This window comes from Aedes aegypti, unplaced genomic scaffold (genome assembly GCF_002204515.2).
Source record: "Aedes aegypti strain LVP_AGWG unplaced genomic scaffold, AaegL5.0 Primary Assembly AGWG_AaegL5_hic_scaff_1513_PBJ_arrow, whole genome shotgun sequence".
NCBI classification, from domain to species: domain Eukaryota; kingdom Metazoa; phylum Arthropoda; class Insecta; order Diptera; family Culicidae; genus Aedes; species Aedes aegypti.
This window is the reverse complement of record NW_018734959.1, coordinates 17,363-33,707: the sequence shown is the minus strand read 5'-3', so window position 1 is coordinate 33,707 and position 16,345 is coordinate 17,363. Positions and strand designations below refer to the sequence as shown.

Sequence of the window (16,345 nt, the reverse complement as noted above, 5' to 3'; positions counted from 1 at the left end):
GTTCTGAACATGTCCGGATCCGTGTTCACTGCCGCTTTTAAGGCAACATTCGGGATACCATCGGGTCCCGGTGCCTTGTTTGACGCGAATGATTTCACGACTTCTGCCAGCTCTTTGTTCGTCACTCTCGCCACTTCTTCTCCTTCATCTGCCGCATACGGCGCTGGGGGCCATGGGCTTATGGATGGTGCGGGAAGAGTACATCGATTATCGATCGCAGCAACTCGGGCGATTTCTCTTGGGGCGCTATGGCTCCTTTGGTCTTAGCCATTACCACTCTGTAGGCGTCACCCATGGACTAGAATTGGCACTCTCGCATAGACTTTCAAAGCATGCCCGTTTTCGACTCTTGATTTCCTTTTTGAGAGCCAACTTTGCCTCTCTGAATGCTGCACCGCGTTCCTCTCTTTGTGCTTCTGTGCGTGCGCGTTGCATTCTTCGTCTAGCCCGAAGGCAGATTGCTCGAAGATTTGCAATTGATTCGCACCACCAATACACTGGCGGCCTGTTCTCTCTAGGAGGGGCTTTTCTCGGCATGGAAGCATCACACGCTCGTGATATCATAGCAACTAGCTCTTCACCGTTTAGGTCCAGAGTGTTTCGTTCGCGCCTCAGGGCTTCAGTGAATACTTCGCCGTCGAAGCGCGTTGTTTTCCATCCTCTAACATGGACTAACATGGCTTAGTTTGTGATTTATGATGAAGTCGTAATGAAATTGCTGATCATACTTTGTAAAAAATCTGCGGATTGACAGTGAATTCTTACAGCAATTGTCAGCGAAATTCATGTCGTTTGGATATTCTTACGTAGATTATTTTTGGATACATTATTGATACATTTTTAGGGTGGTAGCAGATCTCTTTTAAAATATGTTGCCACTATTGATAATGTAAGTCTTTAAAAAGTTTCTAATTTTTATAAATGGTCATAAAGTTTCTTTTTCAACCGTAACGGTCTTGAGATACACTGTTTTTCCTCTTTCTGGCTTACGGTAACTTCTAGTGCAAAATTCTAGAGAATTCAGGATAAAGCTTCAGCGACTCTGAGGTGACTACTCCAGGAGTTCTCCCGGAATCCATTTTCAGATTCCTCGAGGCAAAAACAACAGGAGTTCCTTCGTAGTGCTTTCTCCAGAATGTATACACGGGTATACAGGGTGTCTGCATATGATCCGTACAAACTTAGTCTATCTAATATAACCCAAGCTGAACAAATTGATTCATTACTAATTGTTTAATAGCTTGATCTATTATATTTTCTAAGTATTGAGTTTGATACATTTCCAACATCAAATATTTGTATTAGTTTTACAAACTGTAATTGAGCGGTCTTAGCGAACACTGTTATTTTTCCGAGCTTTATGATGGATGAGAAATGTCCTTCGAAATCATTGAAGTTTAACCTTTTTTATTTCTAACCTATCTTGAAGCTAATAACCTGAAGATAACTCTATAACTATCTAGAATGTGCAGGCGGGAATAGAGTCTCCCACAAATCCGTAATGTGCTCCGATTCAATATGAAGCATCATTTCAAAATATTTAGCATCCTATTTCTTGTGAACATACAGACGCATCATGAAACTACAAGGATATTTATTTTTTTATGTTAAAAACAAGTGATAATCTTTCACATATTTTGTTGTTCGTTTCAATATACGGATAATCGGTTTTTTTCAGGGACTACATATTAGAGATCCCTGCGGGAAAATTCCGATCCAGAGTTTCTATCTTTTCTTTTTTCGGAAATTCATGAGCACCCAAGTGCTACTACCTCCAATAATTTCAGAGGCAATTTTTACAGTTGTAAATTGTCCCACAAGAGTTTAATTCGAGAGTAGGTTGAAAAAAAAATGTTAGGATCGCCTTCAGGAGTGTGCTTCGGCAAAGTTCATCCAACATTCTTTCAAACCATTTGCATATGGTTTCTTTAGAGTATAATCACAGTTTCTCCCAGGGATTGTTCTAAAAATTCTTCCAAATATTTTTAAGTAGGATTTCTCTTTCTCCATAGATGTTGCAAAAGTTCTTTTTTTTAGATATTTCGTCCAATGTTGTTCAAAGAGATACCTTAAGAAAATCGATTGACCCATTTTTTCAATAATTTTCTTAAACAATTTAGGGGGAAGTCCTCTATGGGCGGACAAGCCTCTATGCCCGGACAGTTTGAAATTCCCAAAAACGAATGATATCAAGATTTTAGTATTCCAGGATTATACTGAAACACATTTTTGCAGTGATACAAACTATGACGTTTCATGTCCAAACGTAAACAAACAGTAACTATTAGAAGTTTCACTTTGATAACAATCTACCAAAAAAATGTGAAACGATAAAATTTCATACAAGTGTAGCCACAAATGTTCCTATAATTTAAGCTGCATTGTCTCCGTACGTTGACTTCAGTAAGTTTTGCATCAATCACAATGCAAAATTTATTAGAAAATGTAGAATTTCAAAGAAAACCAACCTTTTTGTAAACCATTGCAAGTCCTCTATGGCCGGACTGTGAAAATGTTAGCCTAATAACTGAGATCTAATTTATAATTCGCTTTTTTCATAAATGTTAGGGTACAAAAAAACAAACAGCACCAAAAATAAACTATAAAAAACAACAAAACTTTCGGTCCTAAGTGGCCTTATAAAGTGATGTAAACATGATGTTTAAAAGCAAATGAGTGCACGAGAAGCAGCCACAAGTCATCTCTATAACTCGATAGTGAAGGGACCATCGAGTTAGGGAGATATCGTGCTACAGAATACTAAACCATACTAACATTTTCATCTGAATACGAGCAACCGCTAATGCAACATAGACTAATATGACGAATCGATCTATGGAGCAAGAAGGAGTTCATGGAACTGGCCTATGATCTCGCTAATATGGTTCATCATGCAAAGATTAGGTCCACAAGCCATGTGCTGACATACGAAGCACCCCTTGGCCTTTCTGTGGGTTTAATGTAAACTTTGCTGGTGAAAATCATAGTGTCCGAGCATAGAGGACATAGTGTCCGGCCAAAGAGGACACATTTCAATACATACCATTTTTTGGTACATTACATAATGTAATCCACCATAAAAATGAATTGTAAAGTACCTCACGCTATGTCTGAACCAGACGATTATAAAAATCGAATGTACATCGGATTTTTTCTCGCTAGAGAACAGTATTTGATCCATATTTTCATCATCGGAAGGTTTTTAAAATATTCTATCGCTGAAATTTTGATTTTTTACACTTTTTAGCTATTTTTCATACTAAAATCCATGGAAACCTCGTTTTTCGGCGGCATTTCAGCCCATACAAAATGTATGGAAAAAAATTTCACCGATAGAATATTTTTAAAACCTTCCGATTATGAAAATATGGATCAAATACTGATCTCTAGCGAGAAAAAATCCGATGTACATTCAATTTTTTTAATCGTCTGGTTCAGACATAGCGTGTACCTACTTGTTTTTAATTATGAATCGTGGTTTACGGCCAACCAGCCGAGTGGAAGTTTAACAACTACCGAAAAGCTAAACCATTACATATAATTTGCAATTGGATTAGATGGACAAATTGATGTGAAGATTTGCGAAAAAGTTACACGTCTTCTCAGTGAGAATCGAACTCACGACTCCCTGATCTCTAGTTAGGGCGCGTTACCAAAAAAACAAAAAGTGTCCGGGCATAGAGGACTTCTTCCTATCTAAAAAACCTCCAAGATCTTCTAAAAGGCTTTCAGAGATCCTTGCCGGAATTTATCAGGAACTTGTTTCTCGATTTCTTTCGTGGATTTACGACTGTAATACTGATATTTGAGGTTAGAATTAAAAAAAGGAGAATTTGCTCGTTTCGGCCGCATGTATTGTGCCTTTTTCAAAGATTTACTGTTTTCCGTTTCATCGTTTCAACGTTGCTCATAGCATAGACAGCATTTGTCCATTAGCACGAAACATATTCTTATCTGGGGTACCTAGACGAACGTAGAAACGGAAAACGATACGAATAGCACAGCACTGGTGCCACTTTTACTCTTAGGTATTTTTACGATGAAGAATATTGCCAAAAATCGCGAAAACAATCCGACACTTGTGAAAAAAGTTATTCAATGAAACCCTATTGGCAAGGCGACGTTAATTAACACGTAAAAGAATAACAATACAATGAAACCTCCTTGAGTCGATGCTCCATGACTCGATATCGACTCATGGAACCATACTAAACCCAAAAATTTCATGGTTGCTCTGATGGTCTCCTTAAATAGCTTTCCAATGCATTTCAGTTCCAGTACTCGATATTTCCATGAGTCGCTGGTCCCTTCAGATATCGACTCATGGAGGTTTGACTGTAATAACAAAACGGGGCAAAATTTCCGAATAGTCTATGCTTAATAACTTTTTTCACAAGCATCAGAATGCTTTGCGGTCTTTAACAATGTTGTCCATCGTAAAAATACGTATCGAAATTTTTGTTTAGAATTTTTATAGAGGACAATGGGCGACCTCTAGCGATTTTTCTTTGCAAAAGTAAGTTTTCCCATAGTAAATCCCATACAAGCTTTGAACGACTGGCCTTAAAATATAATTTCACCGATTGAGTTGAAATTTTGCACAGTTTTTATGGGAACCAAATGCTATCCAAAAAGTGGACTGGAGCGGGAACCTAAATTTTTCATATCACCGTGTCCCAGGCTAATGGGCAGCGTAGTTGATGTTGCGCTTATTTTTAATTTGAACTACTAGTTACCCTAAAAACTGCAAAAAAATTAAAATATTCAGGATAATAGCGAGGGGATCCGAGTTTTTCAGTATAGATACAGAATCACCCTTTATTGTTTTCTAAAAAAACTTCCAATACGTTTAAATGTTCACTGGCAAAAATCTTCGTGAACAGGCTGCATGATTCGTAGATGGAAACTTCCATTTTCTTTATTGGATTTCTTGAATTATCCTTCCAAGAATGTCTGTCTGTGGACATTCTTACTTACTTTACTTTACTTTTGCTGGCTCTACGTCCTTCAAGACATGACCTGCGCCACAATGTTACGCCAACTAACTCGGTCCATGGCTGCTAACCTCCAATTCCTCGATCGCCCCACACTTCCAAGATCCTGCTCCACTTGGTCAAACCACCTAGCTCGTTGCGCTCCCCTTCGTCTTGTACCGGCCGGATTTGAGTTGAACACCATTTTTGCGGGATTGTTGTCCGGCATTCTCACAACGTGTCCCGCCCATCACACCCTTCCAGCTTTGGCGACTTTCGTGATACTGGGTTCACCGTAGAGTTGCGCAAGCTCGTGGTTCATTCTTCTCCTCCATACGCCGTTCTCACATACTCCGCCGAAGATCGTCCTAAGCACCACGTCGTTCAAAACTCCTAGCGCTTGCAGGACCTCTTCGAGCATTGTCACGTCTCATGCCCGTAGAGGACTACCGGTCTTATTAGCGTCTTGTACATGGTACCACTTAGTACGGAAGTGAAGTTTACCAGACCGGCAAGGTCTTGTGGAGTCCATAGTAAGCACGACTTCCGGCGATGATACGTCTTCGAATTTTCTCTGCTGCAGTTGTTATCCGACGTTATCAATGATCCGAGGTAGACGAATTCGTCCACTACCTCGAACTCATCCCGTCGATCGTCACGCGTCTGCCTATGCGAGCTCTATCGCGCTCGGTTCCTCCAGCCAGCAGATATTTTCGTCTTCGACGTATTTACCTTCAATCCAACCCGATCTGCTTCACGTTTCAGCCTGGTATACTGTTCAGCAACCACCTGGAACGTTTCTTCCGACAATGTCCACGTCAGTCAGCGAAACCAAATGGAACTGCCCGTTTTCATAACACCTTCTAGCGCAATATTGAACAGGAGGCAGGAAAGGACCATCGCCTTGTCGAAGTCCTTTGCGTGTTTCAAACGGGTCCGATAAAGCACCCGATATCTTCACACAGCACTGCTACACTATCCATCATAGCTTTGATCAGTCTTAGTCAGTTTCCCGGAAAACCGTTCTCGTCCATAATCTTTCCATAGCTCTTCGCGGTCGATGGTATTTGAAATCGATGAAATCGATAATCGAAATCGAACCGCTTTGAAATCGATGAATAGGTGGTGCGTAGGGACTTGATATTCGCGACACTTTTGGAGGATCTGCCCGCAACATAAAGATTTGGTCTGTCGTCGATCGCCCGTCCACAAATCCGGCTTGATAACTTCCAACAAATCTGCTTGCCAGTGGCGATAGACGGCGGAAGATGATCTGGGAAAGCACTTTATAGGCTGCATTAAGAATGGTGATTGCTCGATAGTTTCTCACATTCTAACTTTGTCACCCTTTTTGTATATTGGGTATATTATTCCCTCCTTCCACTCCTCCGGTAGCTGTTCTGTATCCCAGATCCTGGCTATCAATCGGTGCAGGACAAGTGGGCCAACCTGTCCGGGCCCATTTTAATAAGTTCCGCTCCAATACCATCCTTTCCAGCTGCTTTGTTGTTCTTGAGCTGTTTGATAGCATCCTTAACTTCACCTATTGTGGGAGTTGGCACGTCTCCCTCATCCGCCGTACTGATGAAGCCATTCCTCCTTGCTGTCTTGATCTTCCTTCCTCTGCGCCGTTTAGGTGTTCATCGTGGTGCTGCTTCCACCTTCAATCACCTCACGTTTGTCCGTCAAGATACCACCATCCTTATCCCGGCACATTTCGGGCTTCGCGGCACAAAGCCTTTGCGGGATGCATTTAGCTTCTTGTAGAACTTACGTGTTTCTTGAGAACGATACAACTGCTCCATCTCTTCGCACTCCAACTCTTCCAGGCGGCGCTTTTTATCCCGGAATAGATGGGTTTGCTGTCTTCGCTTCTGTTTGTATCGTTCCACGTTTGACGGGTGCCTTGCTGCAGCATCATTCGCCCGCGCTGCATTCTTCTCGTCCAAACCCGTCTGACACTCCTCGTCGAACCAACCGTTCCGTCGATTTGCTTCCACGAACCCAATGGCACCTTCCGCTGCGTTGTTTATGGCTGCTTTGAGACTACTCCAGCAGTCCTCAAGAGGGGCTTCGGTGAGCTCTCCCTCTTCCGGCAAACGCTGGCCTCAAGGGCTTTTCGCGTATTCACTTGCGACTTCGGGTCGCTCCAGATTGTACCGGGGCGGGCGTCGGTACCGAATGTTGTTCACAACGGAGAGTCGTTGGCGCACTTTAACCGTCACTAGGTAGTGGTCCGAATCGATGTTTGCGCCGCGATAGGTTCTGACGTTGATAATGTCCGAGAAGTGCCTTCCATCAATCAAAACGTGGTCGATTTGTGATTCAGTCTGTTGGGTGATCTCCAGGTTACCGATACATAAGGCTGTGCTGGAAGTAGGTACTACGTATGGCCATGTTTTTGGAGGCGGCGAAATCAATCAGTCTAAGGCCGTTTTCGTTTCGTAAGCTGGGTGGGCGCTGAACTTCCCTATAATCGGTCTAAATTCCTCCTCCTGGCCAACCTGAGCGTTGAGATCTCCGATAACGATTTTGACATCATGGCTTGGGCAGCCGTCGTATTCACGTTCCAGCTGCGCGTAGAAAGCGTCCTTATCGTCATCGTCACTTGCTAGGTGAGGGCTGTGCACGTTGATATGCTGATAATGAAGAAACGGCCTTTGATCCTCAACTTGCACATTCTGTTGTCGATTGGCCACCACCCAATCACGCGCCTCTGCATTTCGCACATCACGATAAAAGCTGTGCCCAGCTCATGTCTATTGCCGCAGCTCTGGTAGATGGTATAACCATCCCTATACGTATGTACCGTCGACCCTTTCCAGCAAACCTCCTGCAGCGCTACGATGTCGAACTTGCGTTAGTCCGTTTTCGATGCCTGGGTCTATGCCGATTGTTCCGGTCCGAATTTACATTGTATGCTTCCTGTACTGATGATTTTTACGGCTGGCTTGTAAGGGCCTGCACCAACCCCTGTCTCGCCGGAGGATCATCGTGCACAGCACTGTTTAGAGTCCCACGCTGGCACTAGGACGATGATCAGCCGCTCCTAACATGGAGAACAGACGCTGTTTTTGAGCCGCCCCTAACATGGAGAACAGACGCTCTGATAAGCTACACCCTCAGAAGAGAGGAGCCCCCCTTCCCTGTCAGCATACGACCAAGGTTCCACCAGGGTTGGTTACCCGATCTTCCCTACGGTTACTCGTATCCCAGGCGGCACCACGGGGAGGTAGGGATAGGATTTACTGGACAAGAGGCTAAGGACCACAAATGGGGGTCTATTTTATACCTGCAGGGTACGCGAAGTACCAATGGTACGCATTGTCCAGTCATTTACCACCCTAGTCCACAGACTAGTCTTAGTACCCCAATTACCATGTCTATGTAGAAAGTTAGGCACCTTCCTTATGCTAGTAGTAAAGCCATGGCTACTAAGCAAAGCCATGCTGGAAATGTCTGGGTTCGATTCCCGGTCGGTCCAGGATCTTTTCATAATGGAAATTCCCTTGACTTTACTGGGTAAGGTACCGTGGGCAAGTGGGTAATGGAATTCGCATAGTTGAGATTCTTCCAATTCTAGAGACTTTAAATTAAAATAAATGAGGTTGTGTATATTTTTTAGCTTGACTCTCACCATATATAAGCAGCATGCTGAAATTGATTTTTATGAAAAATTGAAGAAAAAATACGGAAAAAGTTTTTGAAAAATGTCTTCTTACTTTTCACTTGCCCCAAAAGGGGGCAAGTGAAAAGTTTACCGTTTTGAACAATAAATTCAAAAACTAAAAGTTATATTCACGATTTCTATTAGCTTTAACACTTGTTAAGGCTTCCCAATGAACAACAACAACATAAGTAACATGTAAACAAAGAAAATGTTATTCTTTTCACTTTAATTTTCTTCTATTCAGTTATGTTAGTTGAAATGATTCGACAACATTATAACTGCAACGTTTCCAACGTTAGTTCTTAGGGATCGTTCAAATATTACGTAACGCAACAGGGGAGGGAGGGGGTCTTACATAGTGTTACGGTCCATACAAAAATTTTAAATTTTCCATACAAAAGCTGTTACGTGGGGAGGGAGGGGGTCTGAAAATGACAAATTTTGCGTTACGTATATTGAATGAACCCTTACAATATAGGACAGCAATTGCATTTCTGCTCTGTAGAATTTCCACCGCTCGTTATTTGTTTTTGAGAAAGTCGGATTATGACGTCGGGAGAAATCAAACGGAATCCTTCAATAACGTATTTAGGGTCTTTTTATGTGGATAGACCTATACCCCATTTTTATGTTTGGACTAGCTTACATAGAAATTCCACGAGATTTCCGTGTGTTCTCTAATATTGCAACTTTTCAGTCAACGTCTTCCTTTTAATTGGCTGCCCGAAGTAGACATATTGATTTGTAATAGCTTTCAACGCTTTGAGTATAGTGTTTCTTGAATTATCAGCACGTAATGTTTTATATGATAATTGCGAACCATGTTTACGTATGGCGACTTATAGAGAAAACACAAATTCAATCTCTGATGATAAACTTTTCACTTGCCCCACCTGATAAGAAAATTGACGGTGTTTAAATTTAATTAGTTTTAGGTCTACGTCGAATTAATTCCAAAACTTTGTTTATTGCAGTTTGAAACTGTCACAGAGGGACAACTAGAAGTGCTACAGGAAATTATTTTCCGCAACTTTTTTCCACTGAAAATATTAAAATAAGATTGTACGCCGCCAACTTGTTACGGAGTAACAGTTGACAGGTTAACAATTTTTCACTCTATTATGCAATAATGGTTTGAAAATCTCAGAAATCTCTTAGCTATCGTAATGTTCTCAATGGTCTCAAAGGTTAACGCATGAGTTTGAAACGTTAATTCACATATTCAGTAAAATATATCAATTGTTTTCACTTACCCCATTTACCCACTTGCCCCGCGGTACCTTATAGAGTATAATCGTACATGCCGAAAATGACAACTTTGACAGAAAATTGCTCTCATTTAATAAAAGTGTACTCTTAGAACAGCTGAGAAGCAGGCTTTGTCTCAGGAAGGCGTATTGCCAGAAGAAAAAGAAGAAAGTTAAAAATCCAAGCCCTAATGTTAGTGCTAATACTTTTGCAGATTTGTTGCTTGTTCCTTATCAAGATTGGTATAATTCCTGTCGAACAAGATCCTTTTTTGGATGTTCCTTTATAAACTCCGAATCGATCCATTACATTTTCCTGTAAAATTACTTGGTAATTTCTCCAGAAGTTCCAAGCTAATTTCTTCCCAAGTTTCCCAATATTATTGCAAGATCGTCAACAAAATCTTGAGTGTAGAGATGTAATCATGACGAGATCCACAGCAAATAGCAATGGTAATTTCACTTGGTTTCAAGATAGATTAGTGACCAATTCTCAGAGCATGTCTGTTGAGAAGCGAGTTGAATTCTACCTTAAACATTAGCGACCAAACTTTCTTGTTCTATCTCTAGAGAAATCCACGAGTGACAATTATCCGTAGAACAGCACCACACTACTATTTGCACCGAAATGATCATTCTCTATAACTATTTTTTTTCCACCCAAATCCAGGTTAAAAACATCGCCCGAGATCTGTACAACCGGTACTTCAAAGCAGCTCAAGCCGTCCCGCGGGGCGCCGTGGGCAAAACTGTGCACCATCGTGCGTCAATCGAGGCAGCCCTGGAGGAACAATGTGCCCCTAAGGCGTCCAGTTTGCTGCAGGTTCGGATTCAACCTGACGCTTCTAAAGCAACGAACAGCACATGGCAGGAGAAGCTGTACAACGCTCTGCACGATCTTGTGCAACTGTTGAACGACGATGGAGTCATCAGTGCTTACGAGATGCACAGTTCCGGACTTTGTACAATCCTTGGTGGCCGTGCTGTCCCGGAACTACTGGGGAACTGGAGATGAACCGGAGCAAGGCCAACAAGTACCAGAAGCAACGGATATCCATTTTCAAGAAGTGCATGTATGGCGATACCAAAAATGGCAAAAACACGGCCAGCATTCTGGTGCAGAAGTTGGTATCTGTATTGGAGAGCATTGAGAAGCTTCCGGTGCACATGTATGACTCCCCAGGGGGTAGCTATGGGTTGCAGATTCTCACAAAGCGACTGAGCTTCCGACTTGAGCGGGCAGCTTGTGAGCAAACTCTCTTCGATAGGACCGGTAGAAACCTGAAAATGGAAACCATTGGCAAACCGTTGGCCAGCTGAACAAGTATCTTCTTGAAAATGGTAGCAAAGCAGTGGTACGATATGGATCGATCGTCCTTCTTGTACTTGAAAAAGCTGAAAGAGGCAAAAACCAGGAAGTGTACACTTCAAGCACCAGCACGATTTCGACGAGAATGGTCTCGTGTACTAATATCGGGACGAACGGAAAAAACCACGGAATGGGTCAATCCTGCTCAGTACGGATTGGTTACTGTCACAAGTAGCGAAGGCAAACAGCTCCCGTACGGTAAAGCTGGAAGATTATCCTGTCGAGAGATAGCGTTAGCGTGAATTGTCACACCAAGGATAACAAGAAATCGTGGTTCGCCATCGATTTGGGAATGTTTATCATTCCAACTGCTTATACTTTGCGACACGCCCGTGGCTATGGCCGCTCTGCTCTGAGAAATTGGATGTTCCAGATGTCAAAGGATGGAATAAATTGGGCGACAATGTTGACCCATTCGGATGATAAAAGTTTGGCAGAACCCGGAAGCACTTGCACTTGGCCACTCGAATGCTCTGCCGAAGAACAGCAGGGATGGCGTTCACGTGAGAATCCATCAAAATGGACGGGAATGCTTCAGGGCAGACCCATTACCTTAGCTTGAGTGGATTTGAAATCTACGGAAAGGTTGTCTCGGTTTGTGATGATATGGGAAAAGCTGCGGCCAAGGAGAATGAAGCTCGGCTTAGGAAAGAGCGACGACAGATTTCGAGCTCAGTTGAAGTTATATCACTCAAGGTGCACGCGTTGTTCGAGGAGTTGATTGGCATTGGGATGATCAAGATGGAAGTCCTCCTGGAGAAGGAACCGTAACTGGTGAGATTCATAACGGTTGGATCGATGTAAAGTGGGACCATGGTTTAAGAAACTCCTATCGCATGGGAGCCGAAGGCAATATGATCTGAAGCTGTCAACAGTGAAAACCTGACTGCACCTTACGATTATGAACAACTCCGGTGCTGGACTTGTTCCAATTAACGCAGGAAGCGTGTCTTCGGCGAAGAAAGTATATGATAAGTCGTTGAACGTTCTGACCAGTCGCAAATCGAGCTCTACTCCGAGCCTCCCGGAAGCAACGGAGAACAAGTCATCAGTAGCTTCGACTGAACAAGCCACTTCCGTGGATAACCTTGCATGGAAACAAGCCGTAGAAGTGATTGCCGAAAATGTGCTATCCTGTGCTCGATCTGATTTGGCCAATACCAGTGGTGGAAGTAGCAGCAATGACTTATCCGCTCCCGGATCCAACAATAATAATCTGAACAACCAGGAAGTGTCTGTGATTGTCCACTCGTTGGGAGAGCGGGGAAACATCCCAGATCTGTCGCAAATCAATACAAGTACTTCGACTCTAGTCTCGGATTTGGCCACCCATCACGGAGAATCTAACACTCTCGGATAACATCAAGAACAACATCAGCATCGGAAGTAGCACCCAGTTTGTGAGCAACTTTGGAACCCAACTTGCAGCTTGCTCATCCTCGTCTTCGTCCGAAGACAACAACAAAACAACAACATCAATGAAACCAATAACAAATCAATCTCAACAACAGCAGCAGCAGTAGTTCCGGTAAAACGGCATACCTGCCAACCAAGCTCGACGTGTTGGACAAATGAGGGAAGGCGTCGACATGCTTCGGAACAATACCAACAATTTGCTGTCCTCGGAATTGCTCACCCAGTCAAATCTACTCTCGTCCGTAAAGATTGCACTTCCGACGCCACAACAACCGCAGCAAAACTGGAGCGACAGCTCCCTCAGGACCTTTCTTCGTGGCCAGCACAAGCACTAGCAGCACGAGCACTCTCCCTTCGGGTGATAAAATCGTCGGAGATGTCAAGTTTAACAATACCATCAACAATAATACCGCTTCCGGTGGCGTAACGAAGAAAGTCCTGAACGAAGTCAAACAGCAGGAACCGGACGATCGCGACATTGCCAACAATTTGAAGAACAACACCATTGTCGGTCGATTCGGTGGAAGTTGGTGCAGCAGGAAGTTCGAAGGAATCAACTGCTGAGTCACCTTCGGCGGCGGTCACGGTCAATCCGATGAGTGTGAGTGTCCCAAATCTGACGAGCAATGATAACAATTGCTTCCACAGGAGGTACAAACTCCACCAGGGTTGTTGGAAACGTTTGCGGGCCATAGCTCGAAGGCGTACTTCTGGAAGCTCTGTATCCCATCATGTGAACCCTAGCTCAAACGCTTCAACCGCTTCTTCCGGAACCAGTGGCACAAACAATGCTCAACCCAACAATCAGCTGAGTAGCCTTGGGTCCAATATTCAAGCAGCGAACTCTAGCTTCTTCCCGAGGGGCAAAACTCCGTTACTAGTCTGGTGAAATTGGCCCTTTCGAGCAACTTCCACAGTGGATTGTTGAGTACCGCACAAAGTTTATCCTAGTCTCTCGAGTTCGAGTTCGAATAATGCAAATCGGGTCGCGGTAAGTGGAGGAACCAACAACAATTCAAGCGAGCGGAGTCGGTTCCAACAATGGATCCGTTCAAAGCGGAAAATGTCCAAGCCGTGTTGAATCCAGCACTGACGATGAGTCTCACCTCAACCAGTAGCGGATAGTGAGCAGGTGTCTTTGGAAGATTTCCTTGAACAGTGCCGAGCTCCAACATTGCTGGGAGATTTAGACGACGGACGAAGACTGGAGGACGAGAATGATGACGATGAAAATGAGGATGAATACGAAGAAGTCGGAAATACTTTGCTTCAAGTGATGGTTTCTCGTAATTTGTTATCGTTTAATGGATGAGGAGACTTTGGAGAATCGTCTGGCTGCCGCTGGCAAACGGCAAATCGTGGGACGACGAATTCGTGCTTTAAACGCCAATTCTCGGGCACTCATTCCTGCATTCGATCGCGTCCTGGCGAGGACCAACGTCAATCAAAACAAGGTGATCTGGAAATACCTGCTCCCGGCAGTTCTACAGACAGTAGTCATCCGAGTAGCAGCCACTCTGAGCATGCTCCTTTGCCTCAACCGTCCCTTTGCACTTCTTCTGCGTGGTCCCAACATAAACGGAGTAAAATGATGTGGAAATTCCACTGTCGCAGCCCGATTGGACAATATTCCGAGCGGTCCAAGAACTGATCCTTCAAACCAACATGACCAAGCAGGATAAGTTCCGCAAAATTGGCAACCAACGTACACCATCGTCTACAGGGAAGCCTCTTTCTTCGGCCGGACTCGGTTCCTGCCGCGGTGAGGACTTCAGCAGCGGAGAAGAAGGACGGGACCCACCCCCGTCGTTTCCATGTTTTCCCAACGCAGTGGAGGATCTACCCTTATCGCCTAGCTCTCCGATCCCCGGAACACCACTCAATCCAACCGCCACCGCTCACTGCACTGTGGACGACGTCTTGCAGCTTCTCGCCAATTGAATGCCATCAATCGAACGCTTACATCTTCTCCATCCAACAACGACAAGAACCTCATCCGGACATGGAATCCAACAATCTCAACGCGGATATATTCTTGAGCAAGGAAAATTACCAACAACTGCAGCAGCAAATCCAAGACCCACTAGTCCTGGCGAGTGGAAGCCTGCCGAAATGGTGCGAAGACTTCAACCAAAGCTGTCCGTTCCTGTTCCCGTTTCGAGACGCGGCAGCTGTACTTCAACTGTACGGCTTTCGGGCGCCTCGAGGAGCATCGTGTGGCTGCAGTCGCAGCGGGATGTGAACCTGGAACGGCAACGGGCTCCCGGGTTGAGCCCAACGGCATGCCGATCAGCACGAGTTCCGCGTTGGGCGGTTGAAGCACGAGCGCGTCAAGGTTCCACGCGGTTGAGAATCTACTCGAATGGGCACAACAGGTGAGCAATTTTTACATTAAGTTATTATTCCATTCTGTTAACAACATATTACATTTCATGTACAGCAGTAATTCACAATTTTACCTGTGAAGGTCTCTTTTTAGTACTTTGGTCACTATTTTAATGGTAAAAGTCTTCATTTGTAATGGAAGATCTTTAAAGTCTCTCTTTTAACCAAAAATGGTACCGTGAAGGCCCCATACTCTGCGCAGTTAAGGATTTTCAATTTTCAAACAGCTGTAATTAATTGGAAACAAAACACAATATTCTGAAATTTTGGAAGCAAATACATTGATCTTATGTATAAGGAAAAAATATAAAAGCTTCACTAAGTAATGATTTTTATAGCAAATTTTTAATTTTTCTCAAGGGTGTTCGTGTTCCTAACTCTGCGCATTCATTTTTGCAATGCTCCTTATTCTGCGTATTTAGGTTCCTAACTCTGCGCACTCGATAAATTCTTTATTAACAGTTGAAGTATTTTACTAAAAGCATTACTAGCATTTAAACTCCGAATTAATCTTCATTTTCTTTGCTCTATACGGCTTTATGTCCCCAGTGGAGCGTGAAATGTCTCTAACACCAAGTTTACTAAGTGAAGTGAATTTCATCTAAATTATTCAATTGAATGCCATTAAGTGCAACTCTCAAAACAATCGAAATCATCATATGTTTTCCAAAACATTCTATTTAACTTAGGTTTCTAAAATCTAAACCAACGATTAAACCTCGATTTTCATTACTCGATATTGACTCATGAAACTATACAAAAAATCATGAATTATTTTATTGCATTCAATGCATTTAACCCTCTAATACCCAACCCCGCCTTTAGACGGGGTACACTTTGGAATTTTGTGTATATTTTCGTAGCTCGGAAATTAAAATGATTTTATTTTTGGCTTAAACCTTGACTCATAACATGCATATAAGAAAAGTTTTTTATGATTTTTGAAACTTTTTGTATTATTGAAATTGTTTTGAAAATTGTATTCTTATATAACCTTCAAATGCCTGGGATTCATTTAACGTGTATTATAAAAAATTCGTACCTTTTATATTTATCTGCGATCAACCTATCACAGAAGAAGAGCCTGATGGTATTGAAATGATTTCAAATCTGTTTTTCCGTTAGTTACACGGAAAATAAAAAATGTTCCAGAAAAAATTAAAATAATCATATTTTCAAAAGTATAGTAAAAACTCAATTTTTTATTATTGTCAAAAATCAGTATCCAGAAGAGGCTTCAAGAAAAAATTGAAAAGGATAGGGATGTTCAAAATAAAAATAATAA

At 42.8% G+C, this 16,345-nt stretch overlaps 2 pseudogenes; both read left to right on the top strand.

The window, feature by feature from the left end:
* Positions 1–10,560: 10,560 nt before the first annotated feature.
* LOC110680509 lies at positions 10,561–14,331 on the top strand (annotated as a pseudogene).
* Positions 14,332–14,677: 346 nt separating this feature from the next.
* LOC110680510 lies at positions 14,678–15,121 on the top strand (annotated as a pseudogene).
* Positions 15,122–16,345: the final 1,224 nt, after the last annotated feature.